The sequence below is a fragment of the Meles meles genome, chromosome 10 (genome assembly GCF_922984935.1).
Source record: "Meles meles chromosome 10, mMelMel3.1 paternal haplotype, whole genome shotgun sequence".
In the NCBI taxonomy this organism is placed as follows: domain Eukaryota; kingdom Metazoa; phylum Chordata; class Mammalia; order Carnivora; family Mustelidae; genus Meles; species Meles meles.
This window is the reverse complement of record NC_060075.1, coordinates 92,743,575-92,761,622: the sequence shown is the minus strand read 5'-3', so window position 1 is coordinate 92,761,622 and position 18,048 is coordinate 92,743,575. Positions and strand designations below refer to the sequence as shown.

At 40.8% G+C, this 18,048-nt stretch overlaps 1 protein-coding gene across 2 annotated transcripts in view; it reads right to left on the bottom strand.

Annotated features, from left to right (window-relative positions):
* The window catches only part of STARD3NL (STARD3 N-terminal like), a 54,052-nt gene extending 42,874 nt beyond the window's left edge, over positions 1-11,178 (bottom strand). Inside the window, exons 1-2 of one of the 2 annotated variants that reach the window (XM_046020860.1) lie at positions 10,984-11,178; positions 10,224-10,279 (exon numbers count right to left, since the gene is read on the bottom strand). The gene's annotated coding sequence lies outside the window, so the exon portion shown is untranslated. The remainder of the gene's footprint in view (positions 1-10,223; positions 10,280-10,983) is intronic. The other variant, XM_046020859.1, reaches the window with a different exon arrangement.
* Between the last annotated feature and the right edge of the window lie 6,870 nt (positions 11,179-18,048).

Genomic DNA, 18,048 nt, shown 5'->3' with positions numbered 1-18,048 from the left:
GTAAAACCCCAAGGACATTTAAAAAGCTTCAAAAAGCAATGTTAAGTGTTCCCCTGCTCTCAGCAGAACTTCCATATACTTGAGGAGACAGATAGATAAATAATAGAAGGGAAAGTCGAAGAGGAAGGAAGGAAGGAGGGGAGGGAGGGAGGAAGGAAAAGGAAGAGAAGAAGGAAGGAAGTCAGTCAAGTGAGTACCCCTGACAATAACCATGCCCCTGGGTGTTGCCTGGTCCAAGGAAAGATGAGCCAGCTGGAGAGAGGAAGGACACTTGACAATGTAGATTTGTTCTTCCACAGATCACAGGTTGGCAAAATGGCAGCATGCCATGGAATGGCCAGTCACGTTGTTCGCTCACTACCTCCGCAAGGGTTGACAACTTGGTAGACAGTTATGCCACCAGCACTGGCTGAGTTAGATGGCTGGCAGGTTACAGCCACATCTCATCACCATCCAAATTAAAAATTCTCTCTCAAGATGGGCTCTGGCGAACAAGAATATTCACAGAAACAGCTATCAGGTGGCCCAGAATAAATGGAACGACGTGGTCTCTATAGCTACTTCCCTCCAACTTCTACTGTCTCTTTCCAAACTCTGAGTCTCCTCCCAGTAGATCTCTTTTGGTGCTCAAATAGATTTTTACAGCTTTTCTCCCTTTCACAGCTTTGGCTCTAACTTCCATACTCATATACTGCCTTCACAGCTCACCTAGAAACAACTTTATTTTAATCTTCTAGGTCACAGAAGCTATACATAACCCCATTTCCCTTCATGAGTCAAACAAAGTCATTTCCACAGGTATAAAAGACTGCTGATTTTCTTGGTTGCTGACTACCCACCATTTTCCAGAACTTTTTCTTCTTCCCACAGAACAAAATCTACTTTTAGCTTTCTTAAAAAATCACAGGAAATCAGTTATTATGGTTATTGTGGAGTTAGCACTATTTCTCCCGATTTTGAATTCATTAGTACTCTCAACCATCAGTAGGTGGGAATTCAGAGCAACCATGTTCCTCCTTAGTGCACACATTCTCATGAATATTTAAAACTTCCTCTTCAGGATGTGCTGCCAGCTTTAGCAAGGATGGAGTCAGCCATCATATTACTTCCTTTGGAGGAGATCATCAAGATGTGACCACCAGCCAACCTGTGAGCTGGACCTGGCCACCAGGAGACTCCCCACCCCCTTTCCCGTCCTTGGAATGTGTATTCTGCTCGTCTTCCTCATTCTCAGAAGCTGCTCCAAAGATACAGCCTTGAAATAGAACTGTGGTGCTGAGACCATCTGGACTGGGTGTGTGTGACTGGCTGAACTCACTTGAGGCCTTGACATAAACTTTTAAGATTCTGGAAGCCGGGTGAGGAAAACTACTCATCTCGCAACTGCTCAAGACAAGCCTTGTAAGTAAGTTCCTTCATCCCTACAACTGCCACGGCAAATGTGAAATGGTCTGCCTCTTTCTTCACTGTCCCTGCCCTGCACACACAGCGGCCAGTTTCAGATTACACCCCAGAAGCTCCAGAGAAAGCTGTAAACCAACAAATCCCTCAGTTATGCAACCTATTTTCCAATGCATGTGAAGACATCTCTGCGTCATGTACCGCCATTTCGTCAGTGCTCACTGCAAGCAATTTTCAAAAAGAGGATTTTGGTTCTCAGGACAGAACTGCGATCTTATTGATCTCTATCTGAAAATCAGTAATGTCCCACGGCAGTGAGCTCAATGACCTCCCACGGATCATAGGCAAGTGGCTACAAGTGGACACTTCTTTTAGTAACCATCTCTCTTCATCTCAATGACTAGAATTAAGAATATGTTCATCACACATTCTCCGCAGCCCTCCCCAAACTTATCTCCTCTACAGGGGAAAACCTGTAGAGCAGCCAGCTGTACCTGGCCAGCTGATGAGTAGACAGCAAAGCTAAGGTGGCTATTCAGAAGTGAGCAGGGTTTCTCTTCTTTCAAAGGCACAAGACTCCTTCTGTGAAAGAGGAGATATAAGCATTCCTGCAAATGTCACTCTAGCTGACAAAGCCATCCTCTCCTCACTGCTCCTTAGTGGCTCCAACACTGGGAGAAGTAGTACACCAAGAGCAATGCCAGGGAAGACGGAGTATCAACTGCCCCTGGCGTTATCCAAGGCCAACTCCCTAATTCACAAACCAGGACAAGCCAAGAGAAGGCACGGTCATTCACATCTTTGCCCAGGAGTATCTACAAACAGGCAGAAGTTACATATGTATCTCCTACTCTTTGGTATACAAAATGGCACATAGTTCCTAACATAATTACTAATCTTCACCGTGGGTGAAGGTCTGCTTGGTGCACATGACACATTAGGAAAATCAATGGCAAAATCTTGATGCCTGGATTTGAAGGGGGAAAAAAAACACAAAAAAACTGTAACCTTTCCTTCTCTCATCAGACTTCGTAGGTGGTCATATAGGAAACTGACCTTCAGAAGATCAGCATCAGATGACTTTAGCTTATGCTTCAAGAAACAGAATCACAAAAACAAAGACCACTAATTATAAGACTCAGTGCAGCTATAGGCTAATATACTCAGGAAACAGAATTAAAACCTCATAATGAGGCGAACCATAAGAGACTATGGACTCTGAAAAACAACCTGAGGGTTTTGAAGGGTCAGGGGTGGGAGGTTGGGGGAACAGGTGGTGGGTGATGGGGAGGGCACGTTTTGCATGGAGCACTGGGTGTTGTGCAAAAAGAATGAATACTGTTACGCTGAAAAAATAAATAAAAAAAAAAAAAAAAAAAAAAACCTCATAATGAGAATGGATTCAGAGAATGTTACAGAGGTAGAGGACATCACAAAAGTAGTAGGATCTCAGGGTGCCTGGGCAGCTCAACGGGTTAAAGGTTCTGCCTTAGGCTCAGGTCATGATCCCAGGGTCCTGGGATCGAGCCCCACATCAGGCTCTCTGTTCCGCGGAGAGTCTGATTCCTTCTCTCTCTCTCTCTGCCTGCCTCTCTGCCTACTTGTAATCTCTGTCTGTCAAATAAATAAATAAAATCTTAAAAAAAAAAAAAAAAGGTAGTAGGATCTCTTTAAGCTCTCAAGGTTCTCCCAAAGATTTGAAACCAGCTCCATTATTTGCTCTCAAATAATGTAACAAGAGATAAGTAACTACAAAGTCAAAAACAAAACTGTTAGAATGACTTAAAAATACAGATATTGGTGTAAAACATATATACTACCTGTAAATACTTCAAAAAATGCTTAGGGAAGGAAAAACTAACAAATAATAACCCATAATTTCTTGTGTACAGCTTTTATTATGAAGATAAGCATTAAATTTGATTCTGCTGTGAGTTTCGTCTTCGGAACTGGTGACCATGTCATTCCCCTAATATCTCTTGCTGAACCTTTCCAGTTTTCCCAATTATCACTCATTCACAGTACTCAATAATTCAGACTCACTCGTCTCTGAAACATCTTCTATGCTGGTATCATGCTAGTATTTTTTTAAAAATGAAAACTCAAACGAACCATTTTATCCCCTTTCTCTCATACCCACGGCTCTAGCCATAGGGGCCTATTTTTAGTTCCCTGTGCAGGAGGAAATTTCACCATCCATGCCTTTGCTCTAATGCTCCATCTTCCTGGAGAGTCTTATCATCGGAGCACTTAAACAACAGCAATAAAAGCCAGTTCACTATTTAAGGAAGCATAAGTACCACTTCCTCAAAGAAACCTTCCATAACCTCACTGGATGACACACAGATCATGCATCTTTAATGGCACCTCTGATCTTTCACACTTTGTTCACATGTCCTTTTCCCAGTGCTAGACCAACAGTTCCTACAAGACATGTAGACATATAATCCTTCGCACCTAGGGAAATGCCTAGCTATGGGTTATGCATTTGATTTGTTTGTTTAATTCATGAATCACAAATATCATCATATGAAAGTCTGAGGTCTGGGTGCTTGTTAACTAAAATTAGGCAAGTTTATACACATGTCTGGGATTTTAGTATATTACATTAAATGAACCAAGAATATCTGAACTTTCTTTAATTACTGTAACTGACAAAACAATGAATCAAAATGTCCCAAATTAATTAATTTGGTCATCTCTTATTCCAATGTATTTTCAATGCTATTTACTGAAGTCATTCCAACAACACACTACATAAACTGATACAAATATATGGAAAAAGAGAAAGAAACCACCATAGGAAGGGGACCCAAGTAGACAGATATTAAAATCTACCACAAGTAAAACACTATGCTAGAAGCTGTGAGGAAAACCAAGATGGGAAAGACACGCCCCGATCCTTGAGTAGAATAGTTTTATAAAGGAGGTAAAATGGTTATACAAATAATTAGAAATCAAAGCCTAAAATAATTATAATACAGAGAAGACTGAACTTTAGATTGTGGTGACCAGAACAGGCTTCAAGAAAAAGCTGGCCCAAGAGTAGTATGACTTTGAAAGAAATGGAAAGGAAATGCATATTGTGAATAAGGGGAAGACTGGAGTAAATTAAAAACAGAGGTGCAGGAGCATGTCCAGGACCAGTGAGCCATGGATGGTCTGGGAGGGACCCCATGTGAGCACGCCTCAGAGGGTGCAGCTGGGCCAGGAAGGAGGACAGGTGACAAGGGCCATGGATGGTCAGCACGGGAGCGAGGGCTCGCTTTTCACACCTAGAGCCGGGACATGAGGGTACACAGGCTCGACTAAGGGGGACAGAGTCTGAAGACAAGGAAAATGCATCAAAGGCCACAGCCGTCCATTGGCTACTGAAATGCAGGCAGAGATGCTCTTCAAAGCGTTAAACCAGACTCAACGGGTTTCCGGTTGCCAACAAAGTGAGGTCTAGTTGTGGTTTGCTTCTCCAAGGATACAATCATTCCAGGATTCCAGAATTTATGCTTTGTCATGTCCTATAAAAATATGTATTTTACCACCTGTACAGGCAGAGGACAAAAGAGAAACAGGTACAAACGCTGCTGAAGGCCATAGGAGTCCAGAACTTTCAAATGGTCAGCTCTGAGCAGCAGAGCACTAAAAGTTTAAAGGGTGTCGGAGGGCAAGCTTTAATTCTCACACTCTTCTGGCTTAAAAAAAACAGCAAGACAGTCGCTTCTAGTCTGGAAGCACCTTCCCACCTACCCTCATTTCCAGTCTTCACAGGGAAACCCGCCCTCCACACAGAAACTACATTTCCCTCATCACATGCATGCATACTTTTCTATAATGTCGCACTGCTGCAAAGTTTACACAAAAAAAGACTCCCAAAAAGCCCAGAACCAAACCTTGTCCATACATAGGTGACAGTGTTTATCTGACTGTTGGCTCACATGATGTTTTATAAACACCAAATTGCCAATATTAAAATATGAGAGTTTCCCCCTCATAGACCCAAATTTCTAGTTTCTCTTCAAATATAGGCAATCCTGGCAATACTTCCCAGCTCCCCAGGATGACACCCTGCCACCTCACTTACATGCAGCCCGCCTGGTCCTTCTTGGCATTTTTTGGGCTCTAGTTTGCGTGCTCTTTGGATCCTCAATAGTGGGGGGGGTCCAGCCTCAGCTGGCTGTGGGAGGACGGGGCTCACAAAGAACACTGCCTAGTGTCAGTCCTCTCCTTACTAGTTGTGTAACCTTAGAAAAGCTACTTTAACCTCTCTGTGCCTCAGCTTCTCCTTCTGTAAAATGAGGACAATTATGATGCAATGTACTTCAGAGGGCTTTTGTGAGGAATACATTAGTTTCTATAAAGCAGCAGTTGTGCAGGTATTGGGGCCCGTGAGATGTTTTTGGTTGTCACAACTGGGGGAGGTGTCCCTGACATCTAGTTAGAGTCCAGCGATGCTGTAGGATGGCTCCCACAACAACAACAACAACAAATAGCCAGCCCCAAATGTCAACAGGATGAGCAATCCAGACACAAAGCAATGAGAACAGCAGCTGGCCCAGAGGAAGCCCTCTTTTAAGTGTGAGCTCTTATCAATAATGCCCAAAGCAAAGACTGGCTAGTGCTCCTATCTCAGCTGGAGAAATTTCTGATAGCTGAGGAGCTCCTTACTTGATGAATTTAAGTACGACACAAATAGCAAAATGTACTTGAAACTCCCTGGTTCCACATATTCGCTCAACAAGCAAGTGGTTAATTTAAAGAGAACAAAAACAAAAACATGAGAGTCTAATTTCCTAAAACAAAAAGCAAACAAGAATACACCTGGGTGAGCAATAATGCACAGAATTTGAAAAGCACACTGTCCTAAAACACATGGGTGGTGAAAACCAGTGACTACTGCAACTTGGAAGATACTAGGCCAAATTCCTCTCCACTCCAAGTTTTATACACTGAGGATGCCCACTGGTCCCAAGATAGTTTTTGGAAAACTGTGACAAGATGAGAAGTAGAGGAGAAGGGTTTTAAACTAAAGAGTCAAGAACTTCTCAAACTCAACACACACAAAACAGATAATCATATCAAAAAATGGGCAGAAGATATGAACAGACACTTCTCCAACGAAGACATACAAATGGCTATCAGACACATGAAAAAATGTTCATCATCACTAGCCATCAGGGAGATTCAAATTAAAACCACATTGAGATACCACCTGACACCAGTTAGAATGGCCAAAATTAGCAAGACAGGAAACAACGTGTGTTGGAGAGGATGTGGAGAAAGGGGAATCCTCTTACACTGTTGGTGGGAATGCAAGTTAGTGCAGCCACTTTGGAGAACAGTGTGGAGATTCCTCAAGAAATTAAGAATAGAGCTTCCCTATGACCCTGCAATTGCACTGCTGGGTATTTACCCCAAAGATACAGATGGAGTGAAAAGAAGAGCCATCTGTACCCCAACGTTTATTGCAGCAATGGCTACGGTCGCCAAACTGTGGAAAGAACCAAGATGCCCTTCAACGGATGAATGGATAAGGAAGATGTGGTACATATACACAATGGAGTATTATGCCTCCATCAGAAAGGATGAATACCCAACTTTTGTAGCAACATGTTGGGACTGGAAGAAATTATGCTGAGTGAAATAAGTCAAGCAGAGAGAGTCAAGTATCATATGGTCTCACTTATTTGTGGAGCATAACAAATAACATGGAGGACATGGGGAGATGGAGAGGAGAGGGAGTTGAGGGAAACTGGAAGGGGAGATGAACCATGAGAGACTATGGACTCTGAAAAACAACCAGAGGGTTTCGAAGGGGCGGGGGGGGGGGGGGTGGGAGGTTGAGGAACCAGGTGGTGGGTAATAGGGAGGGCACGTACTGCATGGAGCACTGGGTGTGATGCCAAAACAATGAACACTGTTATGCTGTAAATAAACAAACAAACAAAAAAATAAATAAAGTAAAATAAACTAAAGAGTCAACCAAACCCAGTACTACCCCAGTGCCTGCGCAGGAATATCCTGCAGGCTGGCAGGGGGTCTGTGATGGGGAGTCATCACAACAGGTACCTGCAAGATCCAGATCCAGAACAAGCAAAGCAAGTAAAATAGCTCAGTAGAACCCATGACATCTGGTGCAAGCCTCCGCCGTCTCCAGTCGGGGATACGGACCAGGTTTCTTAGCCCAGTACCACATGCATCCCTGGCTAGGCTCTCTGGGCCTTTTCTAATCTTTAATACTCAAAAGCTGGAACTGCTATTATATTATCTAGCACCATAAACACAGGCAACAATGATTTTTACTTGTGACCATTTACAACCCAAAGATTTGAGTTCCTCTCAAGGAATCCCTTGGTAACCACAGAAGTCGGACCCTTAACTGAAACAGGAAAGAGGTTCTGCTGAATCAAAGCCAAGAAAAACAGAGAGAGAGAGAGAGATTATATTTTCATATACGTAGAAACCCACTGTGATGGAACCTTTATGACATATAATAGAAAAAAGTACTAGGCTGAGAATCAGTAAGGTGAGAATTTGGTACCAGTTATGCCTTGAAAATCTGGGCTTCTACAGCTTGACCTTTAAAATGAAAGGACTGGGTGCACTTGGGTGGCTCATTCGGTTATGCGTCTGCCTTAGGCTGGGGTGATGATTCTCAGGGTCCTGGAATCAAGCCCAGCATCAGGCTCTCTGCTCAGCAGGAAGCCTGTTTCTCCCTCTCTTTCTGCCCCGCCCCTTACTCCAGCGCTCTGTCTCTCTCTCAAATAAATAAGTAAAATCTTTATAAAATGAGAGGACTAAATCATGATCTCTAAAATGCCATTTCAAAAAATATAACTTCAATGTGGTCCATATACACGATGGAGTATTATGCCTCCATCAGAAAGGATAAATACCCAACATTTGTAGCAACATGGGCGGGACTGGAAGAGATTATGCTGAGTGAAATAAGTCAAGCAGAGAGAGTCAAGTATCATATGGTCTCACTTATTTGTGGAGCATAACAAAGAACATGGAGGACATGGGGAGATGGAGAGGAGAAGGGAGTTGAGGGAAATTGGAAGGGGAGATGAACCATGAGAGACTGTGGACTCTGAAAAACAACCTGAGGGTTTTGAAGGGGCGGGGTATGAGAGGTTGGGGAACCAGGTAGAGGGTAATAGGGAGGGCACGTATTGCATGGAGCACTGGGTGTGGTGCAAGAACAATGAGTACTGTTACGCTGAAAATAAATAAATAAATTTTAAAAATATATATATAACTTCAAAAAATATATAACTTCAAATAATAGAGATATGGAGCTGTAGTTATGTATTCAGGTAAGCAGTGAGGTAGAGTAACATGGATTAGGCTTTGGGGTTAGGCTAACTGGAACGTTCTAATCTATGCTCATTCAGTACTAGCTGGATGGCTGAAGTATAAGCTTCCCTTCTGATCAAGAAGGATTAATATTTACCTTTGCAATATGTTGGAAGGAAAGAATGTATGTAATGCTCCTGGCACAGTGTAGGCACTAAATAAAGGCAGACATTAACTCTCTGGTTAGTTAAAAGCTCTGATGAAAAATGGTAATCCACTTGACCATGCAGTTTCCTAGAACTCAGCTTGGACAAGAGCAGGGAGTGACGGCCAGTCCTTTCCAAAGGGCGACCCCACATAAAGACTGGAGGCCTCATAGGAAGGAAAGATTAAAGCAGGGAGCTGAAGACAAGCAGAGGCTGAGAGTCCTGCACATAATAATGAACGGGAAAAAAATAGCATGAGACACTGTGCTCAAGGGAAGACGACATATTTTCATTAAGAGAGAAGACTACTGGTGAAAAATATATATATAACAAATTGCTGCAATGATTTCATAACCAAAATAAAACAGAGAGCTGGCTAGAGTCTATGAGCATCATTAAATAAAGAGGGGTTTGGCAACACACAAATCCTATGCCTTTTGCCTGACTGCACTGGGTTCAGACGACGCAGCTCAAGCCCACCTCAAGTGTCATCTCCCCCCACCTCACTCTCTCCAAGGTTCAATCCATTCCACATGGCTTCTCTTCTACCCCTGGTACACGCTAAGCCCATTTTTCCTTTAGCTCCTTTGCACTGCAGTGTCTGCCTGGAAACTTCCACCAGATCTTCCCATGGCTGACTCATTCTAAACACAGGTCTCATCAAACTGTCACTTCCTCAAGGAAGCCTTCTCTTGTCACCATATCTAAAATCCCTCTTACTCCCCCATATTCCAGTCACACTCTATCCCCTTATCTTGAACTATTTTTTTCTATCATTTATCATTATCTAAAATAGTCATTTTTCTTTACATGTTTATTGTCTCCACCAAAATGGAACCCTAAGTAAACTTTTCAATCTCCAACACCTCAAACCAAAATGTGGCACAGATGAGGTACTCATCTGATAAATTTGCTCAAAGAATAAACTGAAATGATTGAAATTGCCATCCTGTGAACATAAGTAAGGAAAAGTCCCCCAAAGTGACTTCAATTTCACTTCTTTAATGCAGTTTTACGCAATCATGCAGACTTAAAAGTTCAATGTTTTACCAAGATTTATAGAGAATGAATTTTTAAAGAAAACATTATATATGTATGTATATATTGTACACCACACATTTTCACTTTAAGGGCATGAATGTATGCATAAAGCAAAGGTAGTAAAAGTTTTATTTTTTGAGATCCTGCTTTTAGAAAGAGTAGATGGGTAGATGGTACAGAGATGGGAATTATCTTTCAGAACCTTTCTCAACAAAGATTCTGAGGTACACAAACTGAACTAATTCCAGTATATTTGAGAGATTAGACCTGTTACTTTGTTACCTTGCTAAACTTATCCAAACTATTACTGAGTCAAGTGATGAATTCAGTGATTCCATCTGTGAAATAGAAGACAAATGACATGGTGAATAACTGGCACATTAATGGAAGGGTAAGAAAAGTTCCACAATGTTAACCCATATTTGAACAAAAGAGGAAAAAAAAAAAAGAAAAACCTCTTTCTAGAAAATCCTAAACAAAAATAAGCATGCTACTTTGATTTCAAAATATGGTCGGATACTATGAGTGGGCAAGGCAGTGAAATGAAATTAGGGCCACAACACTCATAACTTGGGCTTTGATTTTTCAATTTTGTTTTGTTTTGAACACAGATTTTCTTAATGAGTAAAAGAGGCCCCAAATCGACCTTGTCTGTATAACCCAGCATCACCCTAGTCACCGCTAGTGGTTAACTCCGGAGGGCCCATGGCGCCAGCACGGGGCGGGACCCCACCGAGGGCTCCTCGAGGTCCGCGGGGGAAGGAATGCAGACCTCACTACCTGCATCCCGTCCCAGCATCCCAGCCTAAGCGCTGGAACGAGGTGGGGTTCAGCATTCTGCAACTTCACTTTTGCATCCTTTATAAACACAGCCTGCCTAGCCCCTCCTCCTCCCCAAGGACCGCGCAGCGCTCCGCAAACACCCGACGCTCCGGCTCTGGCCTCCATTCACGGGTCTACCGTGAGCCCCGGGCAAGTCATTTGATCCCGGGTGACTCAGTTTTCCCATCTATCAAATAGGGTGACGAGAAACCCAGCCTACCTTATCGGGTGGTTTCGGGCCGGCCGCCCCAGGCTGGCCCGGGGACAGCAGTTCCGTGGTTGCGCCCGAAGCGGGCGGAGGGGCGGGGCTTGGCGGGGCGGGCCCGGGCACCAAGCCTCGCAGCGGACGCGCAGCCCACCGCCGGCAGCCAGCCACCCCCTGCCCTCTTCGAGTACCCGGCCCGTGACGTCAACACGCTGACGTCGACGCACAGAGGCTCATCTCGCCGGAGGGACCAAAGACTGGGCTGGGGCCTGCGTGCCCCCCGTAACAGAGCCAGCGATTGGTGCAAGGGTCTGTCGATCATTTGCTGCCCAGTAAGCGACACGAGAAGCCGAGAGAGGGCGGGCTGGCTTGGCCCGAGGGGAGGGTGTGAATTCGTTTTGAGAGCCTCGAGCGGGTTGGGCTTGACCGAGTGTTGTCCCACAGTGTTTCCTGAATGGGCCGCTTCCCTCTTGTGGAAGATTTTGCTTCTTTCGCTTTCCTGCAGTCTCGTGGTGGAGATTTAGGTTCCAGTTCGTGGAAAATAGTCATGGCCTGGATTTCAGGGCCCCTGGCACCTCCCACTGTGCTCTCCAGGAATGAGAAAGTAGGACCTTCCATTTCTCTATTGAAGCGTCACCTCCAGTTTGAATTCTCCTCAAAGCCCCCAGACTTATTTAGGAGACCCTTTCTCTGTTCTCCTGTCGCATAATTAACACACTCTGATAATAGTAGTCACATATATTTGTTTTCCAACGATATGGGGCGCCTTTTAACGATTGTTTTAATTCAAATTACCCTTAAGTTTTAATAGATCTTTTTACCAATAGATGATATATAGATCAAATATTTAAAGGTGTAGAAAGTCATAGAGTGAAAATTCTTCCGCTTCCAGTTTCTTAGGCATTCAGTTCGCCTATTGGAGGGAACCACTGTTACTTTCTGGATGGATAGCCTTTCAAAGTAGACGTTCTAAGTGCTATGGTTAATTTTAAATTATACATAATAGTAAATGTAAACGTTACAAAGAGGCTAAAATCCTTTTCACGCACTCATTACAAACCCAGTCCCTATATGATGACTTTTAGTTCCTGTGCATTTCCATATGTGTAGCCTTTTTTTTTTCCAATCAACATTATATTCTTGACATTTTTCCGTATCTCTATATAGATCTACCTCATTCTTTTAAGATACTTCATGGCAGTCCTCGGAACCAATAGATACAATTTATTATTTCCTTACTATTGGATATGTGCTAAATCTCTTTTTTGTTTTTCTATCAGAAGCATTGCTACATTGAACATAAATGCATGCTGAAAATACATACATACATACATACATACATACATACATATATACATATATAAATGCTACTCCTTTTTGTACCTGTATCCAAGTGTTCTCCAGGATAGAAATACTAGCAAGTCAATGTGCTGGATAGAGAATTTTCAGAGTAGATTCTTCATAGCAGATTTTAAATCTTCATAGTAGATTCTTTCATTTGCTCCTTTGAGTAGCTGTTACAATTTACATTCCTACCTTTAATACATGCACCCTTGCTAAAATGGAAAAAAATATATAATTTTAAAAAATTTATGAATTGATCAGTGTGAAAAAATTTTTGAGGGCTAACACGTATGCAAAAGAAGTGCAGCAATCATGAGTGTATGTCTTGGTAGGAAAGTGAATGAACTTGTGTAAGCATCTCCTAGATCAAGATTTTGAAAATTTACCAGGAACATAGAATCTCTCCTCATACTTGTTCTAGTCATTGCACTCCTAGACAGAAATAGTTACTGTTTTGAATTTTATTACCAAAATTAGTTTTGCCTGCCTGAACCTTTGTATATGGACAGAGGTAGTATGTGCTCTTGTGTGACTCTTTTAGCTCAGTACTATGTCTATAATATTGATTCATATTAAAGAATGTAGTTATTTGTTTTCATTTTTGTATACACTTCCAAAGTTTCTCTATTTATTCTAATATTGCTTGAGGTGAAGTTGTTTGAAGTTGGGGTGGCCACAAGTGATAGTATTATGAATATTCTTGTAGATCTCTGTTGATGCACATAGTTACACATTTCATTTTGGTATATCCCTAAAAATAGTATTACTGTGCCACAGGATATGCTTGTATTCACTATTAGTAGAACCTGCCAAATAGTGTTTTGTTTTGGTTTACCAATTTACAGCTCACTAGCAGTGAACGAAAATTCCAGTTGCTCTACATCTTTGCCAACATTTGATATTCTCATTTTTGTTTTGTGCTCATCCTCTTTTTTTGTTTTCAATTTTATTGAGACAAATTGAATACACAAAAAGTTGCATATATTTAATACAGAAATCTTAATGAGTTTAGATGTATGCATATACATGATACCATCACCACAAACAGGATAATAAACATATACATCACCACTAAAATATTTCTTGTGTCCCCTTGCTTTGGTTGTTGTTCTTGTTGGTAAGAGAACATAGCATAAGATCTACCTTCTTAACAAGTTTTTAAGTGCATAGCACCTTGTTGTTAACGATGGGCTAACATAGATTTTTTCATGTAAGTGGAATCATGCAGCATTTGTTCTTCTGTGACTGGCTTATTTCCAGGCATAATGTTTTCCATGGTGATATGATATCTCCTGTTCCTCACATAGAACCTCATGAAAGCCCCAAACTGGGCTGTCTTCGGTGTCTGCCCTGAGGATAATCATCGTGAGGGGACCACTGCAGGTAAGAGGGCTGTGGTGATGGTCGGTCACCTTCCACTCGTTTCTATCTGCAGCCCCTCTTATCCCTCACCTCAGACTTCCCCAGACCTACCACCTAAGCCTGAAAATTTCTCTGCTCCCTCCTGGTTCAGGCTCCAGGGATCCATGTTTGCCTGGATGTCCGGGACAAGTTTTGACCTTGGATTTTGTATTCCAGAAATTCCTAGGAATTATCTAGGCAAGCCAGATGCTGTAAAGAAAATGTGATGATTGATCTGAGTAAAACAAATCAGAGTAAGAACATGCCTCTGGTTGTGCAACTGGCCTATCACATGATAGGCCACTTATAAGCAATTAGAACTAGATAATGCAATCATTTCTTACCCAGTTAAATTTGTAAGCCCAGAAATGCATGAACTGGCACTTTAGCTTTTGCTTGAAAGCAATTGTTACTTAGATGAAAGGACATTTAAAATGAGAAATGGATTTTGATAAAAATGTAGAGGTATAGATAATACGCACTTCTTATCAAATGCTTGAAAAATGCATGTTTTCTCATCTATGCATGATGTCACAAATGGTAGTATATCCTTCTTTTTTTTAAGGCTGAATAACATTGTATTGTATGCATCTTCCACATTGTATTTATTCATTCATCTGCTGATGGTAATTTGGGCTATTTCTAAATCATGATTCTTGTGAATCATGCTACAATAAACATGGCAGATTATATGATCACATATGATCATATATATAAAACCCTAATGATTACACACACATGCATGCACACACATATTTGTTGGAACGAATAAATACATCTAGGAAAGTTGCAGGATATAAAAATCACCATATACTCTTGGTTTGAGCTCAGGTCATTATCTCACCGTTATGAGATCAAGACCCCTGTTAGGCTCCACATTCAGCATGGAATCTGCTTGAGATTCTCTCCCCCTTTCCTCTGTCCTTCCTGCACATGCTTTCTCTCTCAAATAAATAATTCTTTAAAAAGAAAAATTTAAAAATCACCTTATAAAAGTTATTTGCAGGGGCACCTGGGTGGCTCAGTTGGTTAGGCATCTGCCTTCATCTCAGATATGATCCAGGGATCCTAAGATTGAGCCCTGCATTGGGCTCTCTGCTCATTGGGTATCCTGCTTCTCCCTCTTCCTCTGCTTGCACTCTCTTTCTCTCTCTCTCAAATAAATAAATAAAATCTGTTTAAAAAATAAGTTGCATTTCCACACACTACCAATGTATTATCCAAAAAGGAAATTAGGTAAATGTTCTCAGTTACATTAGCACCAAAAACAATAAAATATTTAGGAGGTGAATTATTTGTATACTGAAAATAACACACTAAAGGAACCAATTAAAGAAAACATGGGCACCTGGGTGACTCAGTCGGTTAAGCATTTGCCTTCAGCTCAGGTCATGGATCAAGCCCCACATCAGGCTCCCTGCTGGATGGGCAGCCTGCTTCTCCCATTCCACCACTTGTGCTCTCTCGCACATGCACACACACACTCTCTTTCTCTCTCAAATGAATAAATAAAATCTGTTTTTTAAAAAAAGAAAACATAAAAAAGTGAAAAGACACTTTGTGTTCATAGATTGGAAGGCTTAATATTATTAAAATGACCATTCTTGGGCACCTAGGTGGCTCAATGGGTTAAAGCCTCTGCCTTTGGCTCAGGTCATGATCCTAGGGTCCTGGGATCAAGCTCCCTCTCTCTTCTGCCTGCCTCTCTGCCTACTTGTGATCTCTGTCAAATAAATAAATAAAATCTTTAAAAATAAATAAATAAATAAATAAATAAATAAAATGACCATACTACCAAAGCAATCTACATATTCAGTGCTATTCTCATCCAAACTACAGTGGCATTTTATACAGAAATAGAAAAATAATCCTAAAATTTATGTAGAACAGTAAAAGACCCAGAATAGCCAAACCAACCTTGAAAAAGAAAAAAGCTGAAGGCATCACACTTCCTGATTTCAAAATATAATACAAAGAAGCTGAAGTTAATATGATACTGGCATAAAAAGACTCATAAACTAAAAGAGCATACTAGAGAGCCTGAAAATAAACCCACACATATATAGGCAAATAATCTTCAACAGTGGTGTCAAGAATATACAATGGGAAAAACATAATGTCTTCAACAAACAGTATTGGAAAAATTAGATATCCTCATGTAGAAGTATAAAAATAAAGTCCTATCTCACAACAAACACAAAAACCAGCTCAAAATGGATTGATTCTTTAAATATAAGACCTGGAACTGTAAAACTTCTAGGGAAAAATTGCATGATGCTAGTCTTGGCAATGATTTCATGGCTATTTGGACTGGACAGCAAAAATAAAACAAAACAAAAGCAAAAGTAGACAAGTGAGACTACATTAAACAAAAGCTTTTTCATAATAAGGGGGAAAAGCACAATGGAAAGGCAACCTAAAAATGGAAGAAAATATTTGAAAACCATGTATATTATAAGGTGTTAACCTCCCCCCTGCAAAATATATATAAGGAACTCTTTATATAGTCCCCCTCCCTGCAAAACTCCTACAACTCTTTAATTAAAGAAAAAAGCCCAATTAAAAAAAAGGCAAAAGACTTGAGTAGGCATTTCTCAATAGAAGACATACAAATAGCCAATAGATATATGAAAATGTGCTTAACATCACTAGTCAGAGAAATGCAAAACAAAATCACTATGAGATATACACTCCACACCAGTTAGGATGGATATTAACAAAAGATAACAAGTGTTGATGGGATATGGAGAAATTAGAATTCGTGTACACCATGGGGATGTAAAATGGTACAGCCACTATGGAAAACTACATGAAAGTCTTTTTGTGATGTTATACATTCTGATGCATATGTAGGGATATCACATTGTAGATTTAATTTGCATTTCCTGGATGACAAAAAGAGTTTAGCACTTTTTCATATGTCTATATGCCACTTGTTCAAGTCTTTTACCCAATTTAAAATTGGGCAATGTGCTGTGGTGAGTGCTGTGTATTGTGTAAGATTGATGAATCACAGACCTATACCCCTGAAACAAATAATACATTATGTTAATTATTTAAAAGGTAGACTATTTGTGTCATTTTCAGGTTTTTCTACATTTTAGATATGATTCCTATGTCAGATATATGTATTGGCAAATTTTATTACTCTGTAGCTTACTTTATCATTATAAAATATTCATTTTACTAGAATGTACTACAATTAATACTTTTTCTAATTTTTGGAAAATTCAAGGACTTTAGAACATTAATTTCTGGGGTGCCTGGGTGGCTCGGTGGGTTAAAGCCTCTGCCTTCGGCTCAGGTCATGATCCCAGGGTCCTGGGATCGAGCCCCATATCGAGCTCTCTGCTTAGCAGGGAGCCTGCTTCCTTCCTCTCTCTGCCTGCCTCTCTGCCTACTTGTGATCTCTCTCTGTCATATAAATAAATAAAATCTTTAAAAAAAAAAAGAACATTAATTTCATTTACCCAACTCCTGATTTTTGGGCAATTTTTGTCATCTATTTTATTTTTTAAAGATTTTATTTATTTATTTGTCAGCGAGAGTACAAGCAGTGAGAGCAACAGGCAGAGGGAGAAGCAGGCTCCCTGCTGAGTAAGGAGCCTGATGTGGGACTCAATTCCAGGACCCTAGGATCATGACCTGAGCCAAAGGCAGCCACTTAACTGATTGAGCCACCCAAGTGTTCCCTTGTCATGTATTTTAAATTCTATTAAATTTAAAAACCCAACAAAATATTGTTTTATTTCACATAGAAGAATTTCTATTTATCCATATATTTTCCTTTACTTTGCCTCTTATTACTTTTTGCTTTTCTGGGATTACATTTGAAATTATTGCATTCTTTGTTAAGTTTTAAAGTATGTCTGCTGGTGACAAAAATATCTACTGCACTACCTAAGATGACATACGTATGCTGTACCTGCTGGCTGTTTTGGCTACTCTCTGATGCAACTGTTTTCTTTTCAAACTTAATCCAGCATTGTGGTTATTCTTGGTAGGAAGTTGGTCTGATTCCAAATCGTAAATTATAGCTCAAAATGGATCGAGTATGTTGACAGGTGTGAATAATATTATTTTGGTGTCCCTTGGCCTAGAATAGTGATGTGCACCCAAAGAAAAATATTTGGAATGACAAAAGTGAAAACGGTGGAGTAGGCAGCTCCAATAACCTACAGAAACCTTAAAATATTAACCCAAAACTCTCAGAATTAACTCTCTCAGAAGTCTGGAAAACACAAAATTTTCCAACACAAGCACCTGCTGAATTAAGAAAAAGGCAACTTTGTAATAGTAAAATAGTTTTGGGTGTTTTTACTTGCCTTTGGCCAG